General features: G+C 33.6%; 1 long non-coding RNA gene across 1 annotated transcript in view; it reads right to left on the bottom strand.

Annotated features, from left to right (window-relative positions):
• Positions 1-130, bottom strand: part of LOC135210343 (uncharacterized) — a 3025-nt gene extending 2895 nt beyond the window's left edge. Inside the window, exon 1 of the long non-coding RNA XR_010313502.1 lies at positions 4-130. This is a non-coding gene — a long non-coding RNA (uncharacterized LOC135210343). The remainder of the gene's footprint in view (positions 1-3) is intronic.
• Between the last annotated feature and the right edge of the window lie 18820 nt (positions 131-18950).

Genomic DNA, 18950 nt, shown 5'->3' with positions numbered 1-18950 from the left:
CACCTGTATTCACAAACTTCAGATTCGCGGATTTCTCTCTGGAACATATACCCCATTATTCTGGAAAATTCGCCTATTTCACAAGGTATTTTTCTATGGGAAATATCCATAAATTCCTGGTTGTTTTAATAAAATTTCAGGTTGTTTTAATAAATTTCATTATAAAATGCACTTTTTGTGATAACACTATTAAAAAAAAACTGGTATATAAACATTTTAGTGGGTTTTTCTTGAGTTTTAACTAAAGAAAATAGGCACTTTTAAGTGTTTTTATAGAGACTTCAACTATATTTGCGGGTTCTGGCTATTTGCGGGAGGAACACTGCAAACAGGCTCATCATATGTCATTTGCATTCTGGTAATATTTGCATTCTAAATATCATCAACTGACTTATACCTACATTATCAATATCATGTGTTGCCAAGTGACAACTGAGTACAACTGACATCATCAACATCACTGGTTGCCACCATTCAGGAATTTGTTAACTCTAACACAACTCTTAATAAACATGTGATAGTTAAAAGTAACTAACCTCAGCACACAGCTGTTTCTTGCTCCAATTATGTCAGTTATGTTGTTTAAATCAGTGTTTTGCACAAAATGACAAGTGGATGTTAGTTTTTTAACATTCAGTGTTGTTCATTTTGAAATATCTAAAATATACGTACTTGTATGAAACACAAGAAATAACTGCTTGGTCCATCCAACCAAATTCCTGCTAAAAGATCTATGTCTGAGCTTGTCTTGTTTTCAGAGTTGTATAAAATGGTCAACTATTGAGATAAATAGAAAAAACATCTAAAAACCGTCTAAGTAATAACATGCTTCATATCGGTCTAAACTTATGAAACCTAGGCTAAACCAAATTTTTAAAATTTTTTTTATATAACTATAAACAAAGCAACTAATTATCAACTTGTATTCAATAAAAAATTAAGACTATTACTTTCCTCACAGTTTATCTGAACACATTCAATATCACACTTTGATTGAAGACAACACGGGCAAAATGAGTCAACTGAACTATGAATAAATCAATATCACACTTTGATTAAAGACAACAAGGGCAAAATGAGTCAAGTGAACTATGAATAAATCATACAAGTGTACTACAGTACAGTAAACCAGCACAGAATCGCAGGCTCGCAATTTGCGGACCCACTGATTTGCGGACAAGTCGCCTTTTTGCGGTTCTTTTCACTGAGAAATAATCATTAATTACTGTATTTTAATATAATTTTCTTATTCAAAAGCACTTTTTGTGAAAAAACTATTAAAATACTCATGTATAAGGCATTTTTAGAGGGATTTTTTGTTTGAAGTATCAAAATAGCCAGATCCAAGCATTTTTAGAGGGGATTTAAGTACAGTGGCACCTCAGTTGTCAAACGTTTATGTCAAACATTCCGTTTTTCAAACAAAATTTTCAAAAAAATTTGGTGTTGTTTGTCAAACAAATAATTGTAGTTTTAACTGACCCAATGTCTTGTTTGTACTTGTATTAGACGGCCTACTGCGTCCTACAATGAAAACTTTATTAACACATTTTTATAGTTTAATGATAACAATATTCAACAAAATAAATAAAAGAATAAAGCATTTCAATATAAATTTTAGCATAAAAGATGTACAAAAGCATACATCATGTTGGTGACACCACGCACTTCTGACTTGAGATTGAACGTGGGAGTGCTGATATTGTTGAGGAGAGGAGGAGAAGAGAGAGTTAAAATATTACTGTATGTATGTGAAAGCAGTAACAGTTCACATAAAAAAATAAAATGGAATTTAACAAATTTATAGCACGAATTCAAATAAAAAAATTAAAGGGAATTTCACAATAAATTTAACAATGATAAAATATAAAAATCAAATGCAATACAGTAAAAACAAGAATAAAAAAGGTCTTAATTGAGCCAGTGTTCGGTATGCTGAGTGAGACAGTATAATTTAATGATAACCATATTCAACAAAAATAAATATAAGAAAAAAAGCTTTCCCCAATAAAATTTAGCATAACTGATGAAAAAAATCATGTTTTTGCAGTGATGCACAGCTAACCAAAGATAGGAGGGAGCATTTATATATTTGAGGAATGATGAATGAGTGATTTCAAGTTATCAGGCATTGTGTTATTATTGAGAAGAGAAGAGTGTAAAAACATAACTGTATGTACATTAAAACAGTACCAATTTACATAAAAATAATAAAATGGAGTTTTACATTAAATTTAACAATATGACACATGAAAAAAACAAATACAATACAGCAATAAAAAATAAAGTCTTGCTTGTTCAAGGCCGGGTTCAGTGCAACGAATGAGACGATAGAGAGGAAAGGGATGGTGGTGGGTTATTGGGTGGGAGACAGAGGTCTGCTTCCCACTGACTTACCAGCTGGGCTGGGATGATTATTTGCCCATTTCTTTCACTTACACTCAATTTGCCCAAATTACTTCTTTTTGTTTATGGGTTAAATACCTCTCTCTCTCTCAACACACTAACAATTCCTTTAATTATCCTTGTAAAATTTTAATATAAGTAATTTGTTGCCAACCTTTGCCTAATACGACCATTTCGGTTTCCTCAAAGGGTTCCTGTCTCTCCTCCCTCCATCCCAGCTGGTCACGCGCCATTTTTACCAGTTAATGAATAGTACCCAGAAAAAAATTTAGAAAATTTTTCTTCATATGATGTACTATGCACTGTTTTATTATTTTACATTCTTTACCTTTTGAACATTATTATCATAAAAAAAATTTGAAAAGGGGAGGCTTTTTGGGTTGGCTGGAATGAATTACCCAGAGTTCCTTTATTTCTTATGGGATATTTGTTTCATATTTTGAAAACACTGCATTTTGACCAGCCTTCTGGAACCAATTAAGTTTGAAGTCTGAGGTACAGGCAGGCAAGGGCTAACAGCGGCATCAGTTAATGGCTATCCGGTTTTATGGTACTTGTCCAGCGACACTAACTGGACTTTTGGCACTGATCTCCAGCTGGCGGTGCAGATCTTTAGTTAACAGCAGAACTGATCTTTGGTTAACAGCTCTGATATCTGGTTAACAGTGCCATTTAGTGGGTCATTAGTGCTGTGATTGCTGATTTTTTGTTAGCGGAGATTTTCGGTCAGAAGTGTTGGCCGGGAACAGAACCCCCCTCCCCAAGTTAACTAGGGACTGCCTGTACTACTGTATTCGTGGACTTTAGCTATTCAAAGTGGGTTGTGGTACACATCTGTCATGAATCCGGGGCAGTCTACTGTACTAGCAATATCTCAATTTCAAACTTGCATGTCCTTCCCACTGACGTGAAATCTTCATTATTACAACTTCAGTATGCACTTGCCTTATTCAAATTCAAAATTAATATTTAGTGCAATGGCACTTGCTATAAATCACAATGCATGCTGTATTGAGTAATGAACCAAACTACTTTTTGTCAGAAAGGGAAGGAATTATATACAATAAAGTAAGACCCTATACTCTGAAAAAATCAACAAACTTAGTGGATAACAAAATGCACAAATATACATAAACATGAAACTAACATTATTTTTAAAAGAACAATATATATATCTTCATGGGAAATTCTGGTGAACTCAATGCTTTCTATGTAACTTATAAGCCTTCAATAGAGCTTTATACATTTAAGAAAATCTTACTGCTGTGAATATAGCAGTACTCAACGTACAGCTTGTCATTAGAGATATTACCTGTGCAAACCTTTATACTGAATATCATCAAGCAATGGTCAAAACACCTGAGAGCAACTTTTCCTAATCCTAAATTTTCTTCTTAACCCTTAAACGCCGACTGGACGTATTTTACGTCGACATTTTTTGTCTCTCGGGTGCCGACTGGACATATTTTACGTCAACATTTTTTGTCTCTCGGGTGCCGACTGGACGTATTTTACGTCGACATTTTTTGTCTCTCGGGTGCCGACTGGACGTATTTTACGTCGACATACAAAAGTTTTTTTAAAAATTCGCGGAAAAATACTTTTAGGCCTACCAGCCGAAAACTCTTGAATCACGCGCCTTGGGGGATGCTGGGAGTTCACGGATCAAGGTGTTGTTTTGTTTACAATCGTTACGCAGTGCGGCGCAAGCGCGAATTTCTTTCTTGCCGCAACTAAAAAGTATCTGTGACACATCTCTGAAATTATTTCGTCACTTTGACATAATTTTTGTACCATTTTTAAATTAGGCCGTTACATAGAGTATTATATATGAAAATGTGCGCATTTTTATGTAGAATACAACAAAAAAATACTCATGATTGTAGCTTTTATCAGTTTTAAGATATTTTCATATAAATAACGATAAGTGCCAAAATTTCAACTTCGGTCAACTTTGACTCTACCGAAATGGTCGAAAAACGCAATGTAAGCTAAACTCTTATATTTTAGTAATATTCAACCATTAACTTAATTTTGCAAGTACTGTGAAGGTGCTCTAGCACAATATTTCGATTGTATGGTGAATTTATGAAAACACTTTTTCCTTACGTCCGCGCGGTAACTCTTCCGAAAATAATCATACATGCGATTGTGGTAATGTTTGCACCATTTTAAATTAGCCGTTACATAAAAGTTTTATATATGAAAATGTGCGCAATTTCATGACCCATACAAACTAAAAACAACCCATGGTTGTAGCTTTTATCAATTTTGAAATATTTTTCATATAAAAAATGATGTGACAATTTTTCAACCGTTCGTCAATTTTGACTCATACCAGAAATGGTCGAAAAACGCAATTGTAAGCTAAAACGGCCTATATTCTAGTAATATTCAAGCATTTACCTTAATTTTGCAACAAATTGGAAGTCTCTAGCACAATATTTCGATTTATGGTGAATTTATGAAAAAAATAACATTTTCTTTACGTCCGCGTGGTAACTCTTCCCGAAAAAAAAATCATACGTGCGATGTGGTAATGTTTGTACCAATTTTAAATTAGCCGTTACATAACGTTTTATATATGAAAATGTGCGCAATTTCATGTATAATACACAATAATAGTTGAAGGTTGTAGCTATTCTCATTTTCGAAATATTTGCATATAAATCACGATAAATAGAAAAAAAACCACGTTCGGGTCAAATTTGACTCTACCGAAATGGTCGACGAAAAACGCAATTGTAAGATAAACTCTTACAGTCTAGTAATATTCAGTCATTTATCTTCATCGTGAAACAAATTCGAAGTCTCTAGCACAATATTTAAATTTATGGTGAATTTTTAAAAAAACTTTCCTTCCTCCGCGCGCGGATTCTCCGCCACAAATCTCCGAAATGCGTAAGTCCCATTCTCGGAATAATTTTGCTCCGTTTCATATTAGGCATTTCATAGAGTTTTATATATGAAAATGTGCGCAATTTCATGTAGAATAAAACGAAAAATATTTGAAAGTTTTAGCTTTCTTATTTCCGAATAATTGCATATAAAAAACATATAAAAAATTCGACATTCGGTCAACTTTAGCTCGTCAGATATGGTCGAAAACTGCATTGTAAGCTAATATTCTTACAGTATAGTAATATTCAATCATTTGTCTCATTCTGAAACATATTGGAAGTCTCTAGGACAATATTTAGATTTATGGTGAATTTTTGAAAAAAAAATATGTGTTTACGTAAGCGCGTTACGAATTCATGCATTATTTTGTGATAATATTTTCTCTGTGTTGCTTTTATCGTTTTACAATGTGTTATATATCAAAATGATCGCAATTTATTGCACATTACAACGAAAAAAAAAGTAACTTGTTACCTTCAACCGTTTTGCGCACAGCGCGATTTGAATACAATTATATATGAAATTTCGTTTTTGCGCTATCATATATCGCATTATTTATATATGATAATGATAATTTTTTTCATTTCTGATGGTTGCATACTAAACTTCAAGCAATGACAAAAAAAGGAGCCAAAAATGAACTCTTAATCTTGAAAACTAAGCGCGCTAAGATTTTTTGAAAAAAATATTTTTTCCGCTTACGCGCTCACTCTCAAACCCCTCCGGCATACGGGAGTCATTTTTTTATTTACCGCTCCGGCGTTTAAGGGTTAATCATATGTGTCTTTTCCTTCACCAGCATCCCTGGTTCTTAGGAAGACATCGGTACAAAAAAAAATTACTTTTCATATGAAGATAAAAATATACATCAGAAATGAAAAGTGACAGCACAGTATTGTATAGGCAGTCCCTGGTTAATGGCAAGGGTTCTGTTCCTGGCTAAGTGCTGATAACCAAAAATCATCGTCAACCATATCACCACAATAATTATGGTAATAATGGCATTTATGGCACCGCAAAGTGCCAATAGACCACTTAGCAGTGCTGTTAACCAGTTATCAGCCCATTAAACTGCTTACTGACACCAATAAACCACTTACTCATGCTAATAAACAGCTTCCTGGTGGTGAAAATCTGGTTAACGACATCGTTCGCCAAGTGTTGTTACCGACAAGCCATTAACTGATGCTGCCAGTGAGAAGGGACTGCCTGTACTTGAAAATGTTAATAATTCATCCTGAAAAGACTGCATACACTTGCATTTATAAAAATGTTGAACAGCCACACTTTTACAGTACTATAGCCAATCAACTAATTATTACGGCAGAAAAACTCTGATCCCAGTAAAATTTGACATGTTCTAGTATACAAAAATAATAAAAACTTAGAGTTATGCTTTACAACCTATATAATTGATTTGAAGAGAGCTTATCATGTCTCTAGCGCCAAGGTGGAACTGACTGACCATCTTTTGTTTTTATTTGTGATCTGGAAGTCTGTCGTCCAGTGGAGGGCATGGAAGTCCTGTTAGATAGTTCGTTATTTGCTGAGTCTGAAGCATTTGGAAGTTTAGTTGTGGCTTCCCACCAGTCTGATGCTTCTGCCATACTTAATGGTGGTAAAACAATGTGAGACAACTGTAGAGTAATAGCCTCTATAACCTCTTGTTTCACAATAGTTTGAGATTTCATTTGTAAACTAAAGGATGTTCAAATTTATCTCGAGCTAAGCGAAGCCCTCCACTTAAAAGAAACATTTTCATACCCACGATGCTGCAATGTGGCAACAACCTCAGGCCCAACATCTTCTCCTTCATCATAAATTACAATAATAAATTCAGGGTGGTTTTTGTAAATAAGCATAGCTGGACATTCCCACCCTACAGCTCTTGACATTCGCGAAAATGGATGACATACAGCAGTGGCCAAGTGATCCTTTTCATGTTCGTTATATGGACGCACATCAATGATCACATAAGGGCAATCAGGACTCCTGACTTTTGTTTCCATCTGAAATGAAAAAAAAGGATGATACTGCTGAGCTACTAAATTTGTTGCTATACATATATACAAGATACAATTTCTAAAACTTAAAAACTCACCACTTTACAATCTCCAATCCTGTTCAGTCAGTGCTCCACGAGATGAAAAAGAACTGTCTATCAGTGCCCCTGATGATGATTCTGTCACTTCTGTGTTGTCTGAACTTGCTACAAGAAGTGAGGAGTTGGGAACTATGTATTTCTTGTAAATAAACACTCTATCCCCTAGATATTAATCATATGATTCCATAAGCACACTCCTACCCATCATCTTTATGAAACGAATGAGTAAGGTCAATCCCATGTCCAGTAGTCTTGCATGCTATGAACTGGAAGTCAATCAGACTCTTCTTTTGCACATGACTGAATAGCCGAGAATCATTCTCCATGACAATGTAATGAAGCAACTTCCCTTATCATAACTTCTTTAGTCTCTTATAAAAAAAAAAAAATTGTTCTCACTGCTTAAGATCCACTTATTTCTAAAGGCAGCCCCCCGGTTATCTGCGGTCTCAGTTGATGGGGATCTGATTTTATGGCGCCAGATGATGCTTGTCTAGCGCTATAAAATCTGTGATTTATGGTGCCATAGCTGGCTGAGTTTCAGTTGATAATGGAGTTATGGCACAATAAAATGCCTAACAGAAGTGCCATTCACTGAAACTCCTGGTACCAGAAGTGCCATAAATTGCCGAGTTTTAGTTGACAGTAGTTTTCGGTTATCAGCACCCCATTGAGAATGTAACCGGGGACCCTGGCAGTCCCAGGTAATTGGCAATCTTGATCTAATGGTGTTTGTTTAGCACTGAAAATCGCCAATTTTTTGGCGGTTGTCAACTGCAAAATGTGCTGATTTTCACTTATCGGCACCAATAATACAGGCAGTCCCTAGATATCGGTGGGGGCTCTGTTCTGACAGACTTGATGATAAGGGAAAATTGCCATTAACCCTTAAACACTGAGCCGGTATTTCCGAAAGTGCCTCCCGAATGCCGGCAGCGTTTGCGAGTGAGCTCCGAAGCGGAAAAAAAGGAAAAAAAGTTTTTTTTTTTTAAATCACAGCACGCTTAATTTTCAAGATTAAGAGTTCATTTTTGGCTGCTTTTTTTTTACATTGCCTGAAGTTTAGTATGCAACCGTCAGAAATGAAAAAAAATATTATATATAAATACTGGAATATATGACAGCGTGAAAAAAAAAGTCACATATAATTGTATACAAATCACGCTGTGAGCAAAACGGTTAAAGCTAATTAGTTAATTATTTTTTTGTTGTATTGTACACTAAATTACAATGCTTTTGGTATATACCAAATTGTAAAATGATCAAAGCAACGCAGAGAAAATATTATCACAATATGATGCATGAATTTGTAATGCGCGGACGTAAAAAAAAGCAGTTTTCAAAATTTCACCATAAATCGAAATATTGTGCTAAAGACTTCCCGTTTGTTGCAAAATAAAGGTAATTGATTGAATATTACTAAACTGTAAGTGTTTTAGCTTACAATTGCAGTTTTCGACCACTTCGGTCGAGTTAAAGTTGACCATAGGTCAAATTTTTTCTATTTATTGCTATTTATGAAAATATTTCAAAACTGATAAAAGCTACAACCATGGGTTGTTTTTTGTTGTATTTTACATGAAATTGCACACATTTTCATATATAAAACTTTATGTAACGGCTAATTTAAAATGGTGCAGACATTATGACAATCGGACGAAAAAATTTGATTTTTTCGGATGAGTTACCGTGCTGACGTAAGGAAAAAGTTTTTTTCATAAATTCACCATAAATCGAAATATTGTGCTAGAGACTTCCAATTTCTTGCAAAATGAAGGTAAATGATTGAATATTTCTAGAATGTAATAGTTTTAGCTTACAATTGCGTTTTTAGACCATCTCGGTCGAGTCAAAGTTGACCAAAGGTTGAAATTTTGGCACTTATCGTTATTTATATGAAAATATTTCAAATCTGATAAAAGCTACAACCATGGGTTGTTTTTAAATGTATTCTACATGAAATTGCGCACATTTCCATATATAAAACTTTTATGTGACGGCTAATTTAAAATAGTGCAAACATTACGACAATCGGACGAAAAAATTTCTGATTTTTTTCGGAAGAGTTCCACGCGGACGTAAGGAAAATGTCTTTTTCATAAATTCACCATAAATCGAAATATTGTGCTAGAGACTTCTAATTTGTTGCAAAATAAAGGTAAATGATTGAATATTACTAGAATATAAGAGGTTTAGCTTACAATTTCGTTTTTCGACCATTTCGGTCGAGTCAAAGTTGACCGAAGGTTGATATTTTGGCACTTATCGTTATTTATATGAAAATATTTCAAAAACTGATAAAAGCTACAACCATGGGTTGTTTTTTGTTGTATTCTACATAAAATTGCGCATATTTTCATATATAAAATTTTATTTAACAGCTAATATAAAATCGTGCAAACATTACGACAATCGGATGAAAAAATTTATGATTTTTTCGGCAGTTACCGCGTGGACATAGGAAAAAGTTTTTTTTTCTAAAATTCACCATAAATCGAAATATTGTGCTAGAGACTTCTAATTTGTTGCAAATGAAGGTAAATGATTGAGTATTACTAAATGTAAGAGTGTTAGCTTACAATTGCAGTTTTCGATCATTGCGGTCGAGTTAAAGTTGACCGAAGGTTGAAATTTTGGCACTTAACGTTATTTATATGAAAATATTTCAAAACTGATAAAAGCACAACCATGGGTGTTTTTCGTTGTATTCTACATGCAATTGCGCATATTTCCATATATAAAACTTTATGCAACGGCTAATATAAAACTGTGCAAACATTACGACAATGGGATGAAAAAATTTCAGATTTTTTCGGAAGAGATACCGACGGATGTAAGGAAAAAGTTTTTTCATAAATTCACCATAAATCAAAATATTGTGCTAGAGACTTCCAATTTGTTGTAAAATGAAGGTAAATGATTGAATATTACTAGAATATAAGAGTTTTAGCTTACAATTGCGTTTTTTGACCATTTTTATTAGAGTCAAAGTTGACCGAAGGTTGAAATTTTGGCACTTGTCATTATCTATATAAAAATATTTCAAAACTAATAAAAGCTACAACTATGAGTTGCTTTTTGTTGCATTCTACATGAGATTGCTCACATTTTCATATATAAAACTCTATGTAACGGCTAATATAAAATGGTGCAAAAATTATGTCAAAATGACAAAATAATTTCTGAGATGTGTCGCTGATGCTTTGTTTTTAGTGCGAGAAGAAAGAAATTCGCGCATGCACACCAGGGTAACGATTGTAAACAAAACAACAGCTTGATCCATGAACTCCCAGCATCCCCCAAGGCGGGTGCATTCAAAAGTTTTTGCCTAGTAGGCCTATAAGTATTTTTCCACGAATTTTTAAAAACTTTTTTTTCGTCAACGTTTCATATGTCGGTTCGACACCCGACAGACAATTTTCGTCAACGTTTAATACGTCCAATCGGCGTTAAAGGGTTAGTATTTTCAAATGATAATAATAATAATAATAATAATAATAATAATAATAATAATAATAACAATAATAATAATAATAATAATAACTGTAATTACAAAAATCACATGTGAAAATATTTTACAGAAATACTATGATAGTCTTTCCATTTCTCTCTCTCTCTCTCTCTCTCTCACTTCTCTCTCTCTCTCTCTCTCTCGTCTCTCTCTCTCTCTCTCTCTCTCTCTCTCTCTCTCTTACAGAGATGTATGTTTTTTTTGTATGATAAATAAATGACTTACTAATTTTCAAATATCAGTATTAACCCTTTTAACAGCGAAGGGGTATAATAAAAATCGTCTCCCGTATGCCGAGGAGTCTCGGAGTGAGCGCCAAAGCGGAAAAAATATTTTTTTCAAAAAATCACAGTGCTTAGTTTTCAAGATTAAGAGTTTATTTTTGGCTCCTTTTTTTGTCATTGCCTGAAGTTTAGTATGCAAGCATCAGAAATGAAAAAAATATCATTTATCATATATAAATAATGGGATATATGGATAGCGTGAAAACAAAATTTCATATATAATTGTATTCAAATCATGCTGTGAGCAAAACGGTTTAAAGCTAAAGTTATTTTTTTTTTCATTGTATTGTACACTAAATTGCAATCATATTTTGGTATATAACACATTGTACAAAACGATCTAAGCAACACAGAGAAAATATTATCACAATATGATGCATGAATTCGTAATGCGCGGACGTAAAAATGTTTTTTTTCAAAAAATATACCAAAATAAAAATCTAAATATTGTTCTAGAGACTTCCAATTTGTTTAAAAATGAAGATAAATTATTGAATATTACTATACTGTAAGATTTTTAGCTTACAATTACAGTTTTCGACCATTTCGGACAAGTTAAAGTTGACCGAATATCGAATTATTTTTATATATTTTTTTATATGCAAATATTTCGAAAATGAGAAAAGCTACATCCTTCAATTATTTATTGCTACATTCTACATGAAATTGCACACATTTTCATATATAAAACTCTATGAAACGCCTAATATGAAACGGAGCAAATATTACGAGAATGCTAGAGACTTCCAATTTGTTTCAAAATGAAGATAAATGACTTAATATTACTAGACTGTAAGAGTTTTAGCTTACAATTGCATTTTTCGACCATTTCGGTCGAGTCAAAGTTGACCAAACATGGTTTTTTTCTATTTATTATGATTTACAGGCAGTCCCCGGGTTACCACGGCTCCGGCTTATGACGTTCCGAGGTTACGACGCTTTTTCTTAAATATTCATTGAAAAATCCGCCCTGGGTTACAACATTTGTTCCGACGTTATGACGCTGACGCTTCCGACGCTCCGAGTTAATGACGCTTTTAAAAAACGCATACTATGATAAAAATCCTTTATTGTTTAGCACAGTATATCAATAAAAATAAGTTTCTGGTTAGATTACAACAAAAATTTTGAGGTTATGATGATTTTCGACACTTTTTATGTCGTATTTTTCTATGTTTTTTAGTGACGCCTCATATCCGGAACTAGTTTCCGAGCGAATGAATACATACTAGCTTGCGATGCGCAAAGTTTATAACAGTCCAAAAGCGCAAATAATGAAAAAATCATTGCTTGTTTCCAGTAATAATAACAAAACGAAGTTTCTGGTTAGATTACAACGCAAATTCCAAGTATCCAAAAGAGACATTATCCAGTAATTTGATCAGAGAGAGAGAGAGAGAGAGAGAGAGAGAGAGAGAGAGAGAGAGAGAGAGGGAGGCGTCTTCCGAAGCTCCGAGTTAATGACGCTTTTAAAAAACGCATACTATGATAAAAATCCTTTAAAGTTTAGCTCAGTATATTAATAAAAATAAGTTTCTGGTTTGATTACAACAAAAGTTTTGAGGTTATGATGATTTTCGACACTTTTCATGTCGTATTTTTCTAATTTTTTTAGTGACGCTTCATATGCGGAACTAGTTTCCAAGCGAATGAATACATACTAGCTTGCGATGCGCAAAGTTTATAACAGTCCAAAAGCGCAAATAATGAAAAAATCATTGCTTGTTTCCAGTAATAATAACAAAACAAAGTTTCTGGTTAGATTACAACGCAAATTCCAAGTATCCAAAGAGAGACATTATCCAGTAATTTGATCAGAGAGAGAGAGAGAGAGAGAGAGAGAGAGAGAGAGAGAGAGAGAGAGAGAGAGAGGCGTCTTGGCAAATGAGATCATTTGCCAATGGTCTTGGGGATTGACGTAACGTTTATTTTCTGAACAGATAGGACAGAGAAGTGTTCGTTTCATTAAACGGCCTCTGACTCATGCCAGTAAATGTTTTGTTGATACTAATAATATAAGCCTATTTAAAGATACGTTTACTTTAATTAGTCTATATGATACGTAAATAGTAATCAACTGTTCTTGTAGCCCTCAAGATTTGGCAAAATCGAAGTATCCAGAGAGAGACATTATCCAGTAATTTGATCAGAGAGAGAGAGAGAGAGAGAGAGAGAGAGAGAGAGAGAGAGAGAGAGAGAAGTAGGAGAGAGAGAGAGAGAGGCATCTTGGCACAATGGTCTTGAGGATTGACGTAACGTTTATTTTCTGAACAGATAGGACAGAGAAGTGTTCGTTTCATTAAACGGCCTCTGACTCATGCCAGTAAATGTTTTGTTGATACTAATATATAAGCCTATTTAAAGATACGTTTATTTTAATTAGTCTATATGATACGTAAATAGTAATCAACTGTTCTTGTAGCCCTCAAGATTTGGCAAAATCACTCCAGGTTGTACATAAGACTTCAAGAATGTATGTCACAGAGGATTGATTCAATAGTTTTTACCTTCAAGAACCAGCATTTTTTTATGAAAATAACTCCAGGTTGTACATAAAACTACAGGAAACAACATGTAGGTGTAACCTAAAGGATTACAAGTAAGGTTTTATAACTTTTATTAGTTTAAGACATTTTCCAACGTCGTTCCGGCTTACGACAATTTTCGGGTTACACACGCGTCTTAAGAACGGAACCCCCGTCGTAACCCGGGGACTGCCTGTATATGCAAATATTTCGAAAATGAGAAAAGCTACAACCTTCAATTATTTCTTGTTGTATTCTACATGAAATTGCACACATTTTCATATATAAAAATATATGTAACGTAACCACTTTTAAAATGGTGCAAACATTACGACAATCGGACGAAAAAATTTCTGATTTTTTTTGGAAGAGTTACCGCGCGGACTGTAAGGAATTTTTTTTTTTCATAAATTCACCATAAATCGAAATATTGTGCTAGAGACTTCCAATTTGTTGCAAAATGAAGGTATACGATTGAATATTACTAGAATATAAGTTTTAGCTTACAATTGCGTTTTTCGACCATTTCGGTAGAGTCAAAGTTGACCGAAGGTTGAAATTTTGGCACTTATCGTTATTTATATGAAAATATTTCAAAACTGATAAAAGCTACAATCATGAGTATTTTTTTGTTGTATTCTACATAAAATTGCGCACATTTTTCATATATAATGGCTAATTTAAAATGGTGCAAAAATTATGTCAAAGTGAAGAAATAATTTCTGAGATGTGTCACTGATACTTTTTAGTGCGATAAGAAAGAAATTCGCGCTTGCGCGCCCTGCGTAAACGATTGTAAACAAAACAACGCCTTGATCCGTGAGCTCCCAGCATCCCAAGGCGTGTGATTCAAAAGTTTTTGCCTGGTGGGCCTATAAGTATTTTTCCGAGAATTCTTAAAAAAAACTTTTTTTATTGACGTACCATACATCCAATCAGCACCCGACAGACAATTTATGTCAGCGTTTAATACGTCCAAGCAGCATTAAAGGGTTAATGTAAACAGCAATAATATCAATTCATTAAAGAAAATAATAAAGTGAATTAGCAAGAGTTTAGTTTTAAATAAAAAATTATGTAAGAATGAAAGAAAATCCTTTCTGCCCCGTATCTTGTTTTGAACTCCAGGTAGCCAAGCTGAGATGGCTGGGGCTCCAACAGCTGTCAAATATAGCAAGTAATGTGACAGGAGGGGGTGAAAGTTGCCAACTAGGTAGTGTTGCCCACTCTACATCATGTAGTTTCTCTCTCTCTCTCTCTTTTACTGAGATGAGAGAATTTCTATGGTACATGTGCATAAGCATATCAATATTTTTGCATAATAATAATAATAATCTATCCTTCACTCTTTTAAATAAGGATAACCCCCCCTCTCTCTCTCTCTCTCTCTCTTGCCACACAAGATACGTATGTCATAGTGGTAACTCTCGCCCTCTGTTTGGGCTGGAAGTGTATGTATACAGTACGTATATCTTTATGGCATTACTACATTTTATGGTAAAATAATAATATACAGTACTAGTTTTCAAATAATATTAAGTTTAATGAGATTCACCAATAACAATAACATTTCTCTGTCTGTCTGTCTGTCTGTTTCACTCTCTCTTACTTACGTATGTTTATTTGTTTTGTAGTATAAATAAATTATTTACCTTCTAACTAATTTTCAAATATTAATAAGATTAATAAAAATTTGATTCCCAGTCTTTTTATCCACTTGGAGGAAGGAGGGCGGGGAGTAAATGACAGTTTGATATACGAATTGGAGCAGGGGAAGGAGTCGGAGTCTAGGAGTTATTCTCTCTCTCTCTCTCTCTCTCTCTCTCTCTCTCTCTCTCTCTCTCTCTCTCTCTCTCTCTCTCTCTATTATTATTCTCAGTCTCAGAAATACTTCAAAATTTCACTCTTGATGGTCAGATATATGATGTTGCCATGTTCAATGCGTTCTCTCTCTCTCTCTCTCTCTCTCTCTCTCTCTCTCTCTCTCTCTCTCTCTCTCTCTCTCTCTCTCTTACTGTCTGTAGGTATATATTTTTAATGCTAAAATGTTTAAGATGACTTTAAATGATATTAACCCATAAAACACCGGACTGGACGTATTGTACGGAGACAACATTTTGGCCTCGGGGTGCCGACTGGACGTATTTTACGTCAACATTTTGGTTTTTTGTCTCTCGGGTGCCGACTTGGACGTATTTTACGTCGACATACAAAAGTTTTTTTTAAAAAATTCGCGGAAAAAATACTTTTAGGCCTACCAGCCGAAAACTCTTGAATCACGCGCCTTGGGGATGCTGGGAATTCATGGATCAAGGTGTTGTTTTGTTTACAATCTTTACGCAAGCGCGAATTTCTTTCTTGCCGCACTAAAAAGTATCTGTGACACATCTCGGAAATTATTTCGTCACTTTGACATAATTTTTTTACCATTTTAAATTAGCCGTTACATGGAGAATTATATATGAAAATGTGCACATTTTTATGTAGAATACAACAATAAAATATTCATGATTGTAGCTTTTATCAGTTTTGAGATATTTACATATAAATAACGATAAGTGCCAAAATTTCAACCTTCGGTCAACTTTGACTACCGAAATGGTAGAAAAACGCAATTGTAAGCTAAAACTCTTATATTTTAGTAATATTCAATCATTTACCATTAATTTTGCAACTAATTGGAAGTCTCTAGCACAATATTTCGATTTATGGTGAATTTATGAAAAAACTTTTTCCTTACGTCCGCGCGGTAACTCTTCCGAAAAAAATCATACATGTGATTGTGGTAATGTTTGCACCATTTTTAATTAGCCGTTACATAAAGTTTTATATATGAAAATGTGCGCAATTTCATGCACAATACAACTAAAAACAACCCATGGTTGTAGCTTTTATCAATTTTGAAATATTTTCATATAAAAAATGATAAGTGACAAATTTTCAACCTTTGGTCAACTTTGACTCTACCGAAATGGTCGAAAAACGCAATTGTAAGCTAAAACGCTTATATTCTAGTAATATTCAAGCATTTACCTTAATTTTGCAACAAATTGGAAGTCTCTAGCACAATATTTCGATTTATGGTGAATTTATGAAAAAAATAACATTTTCTTTACGTCCGCGTGGTAACTCTTCCGAAAAAATCATACGTGCGATTGTGGTAATGTTTGCACCATTTTAAATTAGCCGTTACATAAAGTTTTATAAATGAAAATGTGTGCAATTTCATGTATAATACAACAAAAAATAGTTTGAAGGTTGTAGCTTTTCCTCATTTTTGAAATATTTGCATATAAATCACGATAATAGAAAAAAAAAACCACGTTCGGTCAAATTTGGACTCTACCGAAATGGTCGAAAAACGCAATGTAAGCTAAAACTCTTACAGTCTAGTAATATTCAGTCATTTATCTTCATCGTGAAACAAATTCGAAGTCTCTAGCACAATATTTAAATTTATGGTGAATTTTTAAAAAAAACTTTCCTTCCCTCCGCGCACGGATTCTCCGCCACAAATCTCCGAAATGCGTAAGTCCCATTCTCGGAATATTTGCTCCGTTTCATATTAGGCATTTCATAGAGTTTTATATATGAAAATGTGCGCAATTTCATGTAGAATAAAACGAAAAATATTTGAAAGTTGTAGCTTTTCTTATTTCCGAATAATTGCATATAAAAAAATATATATAAAAACAAAAAAATTTGACATTTGGTCAACTTTAACTCGTCAGATATGGTCGAAAACTGCATTTGTAAGCTAATACTCTTACAGTATAGTAATATTCAATCATTTGTCTTCATTTTGAAAGAAATTGGAAGTCTCTAGGAACAATATTTAGATTTATGGTGAATTTTTGAAAAAAAAAAAAAAAATATTTGTTTACGTCCGCGCGTTACGAATTCATGCATTATTTTGTGATAATATTTTCTCTGTGTTGCTTTTATCGTTTTACAATGTGTTATATACCAAAATGATCGTAATTTAGTGTACATTACAACGAAAAAAAAGTAACTTGTTACATTTAACCGTTTTGCGCACAGCGCGATTTAAATACAATTATATATGAAATTTCGTTTTTGCGCTATCATATATTGCTATTTATTTATATATGATAATGATAATTTTTTTTCATTTCTGATGGTTGCATACTAAACTTCAGGCAATGACAAAAAAAGGAGCCAAAAATGAACTCTTAATCTTGAAAACTAAGCGCGCTGTGATTTTTTGAAAAAATATTTTTCCGCTTCCGCTTCGCTCACTCTGAAACTTCTCCGGCACACGGGAGACATTTTTTTTTTACTGCTTCGGCGTTTAAGGGTTAATAATATAACCTCAAAGATTAATACAGTAATAGGTTAGTAATTTTACGTATATTTGAAGTAGGATGTTATTTAAGGTATACATTTGGTATCTGAACTTTCACGATAAGCCGTTATAAGCATTTTTAATGGTTGTTTTAACTATTCGCGGGTTTTAACTATTCACAGGGGTGCCTGGTACACATCCCCCGCGAGTATGGGGGGAACACTGTATTATCATATTATTGTATTATAAAATAATATGGTAAATCTAAGCCAGTATTCTGCGGAGCAGCCAATGTTTTGGTTTGGAAATCAGCTGATGGCAAATACGAGTTTGTTTCGCCATATTTAACGCAATTCTGGGCAAATTTTCTTGCTTTTAGTTATCATAAACGAATATCTAGATACTTGACTTTATGAGACAAGGTTATTTTCCTTATAGTACGACGTGTTTTTTCGGAGGATAAATATTACTTGAATATGTCTCGTGCTTGTGAACTATTTTTTTTTTTTTTAACAGATTATGTTGGCGGCACGTTTATTGAGTATAACAATACGTGATTCCGTTCGAAATTTTCCTTTATATTTTATCGGCGTGAAACCAACAGTAAAATGTATTCTCTCAAGCACAGTAGTTTTGATTAAAATGATTTTACCTCAATTTTATCTATGGTTGTGTTTGATGGCATACGTTTACTGGAGTTTTATCCTTGTTGCTGATGCACGATAATGGTCATTAGCAGCGTGAACTGTTTTCTCAGTTTCAGCTATACCAAGGTTTAAATTGAACAGTATTTTCCCTATTGATCCTTGATCATATTGATCTTTGATCATAGCGAATAAAGTTAGTAGATTAAGATATCTCATTCCTATTCTATACAACGTCATTTATAACTACGGTAATAGTGTACTACAGT

Source organism: Macrobrachium nipponense, chromosome 39 (assembly GCF_015104395.2).
Source record: "Macrobrachium nipponense isolate FS-2020 chromosome 39, ASM1510439v2, whole genome shotgun sequence".
Taxonomy (NCBI): Eukaryota; Metazoa; Arthropoda; class Malacostraca; order Decapoda; family Palaemonidae; genus Macrobrachium; species Macrobrachium nipponense.
Note: the sequence above shows the minus strand (reverse complement) of the source record. Positions and strands in the feature narration are given on the sequence as shown.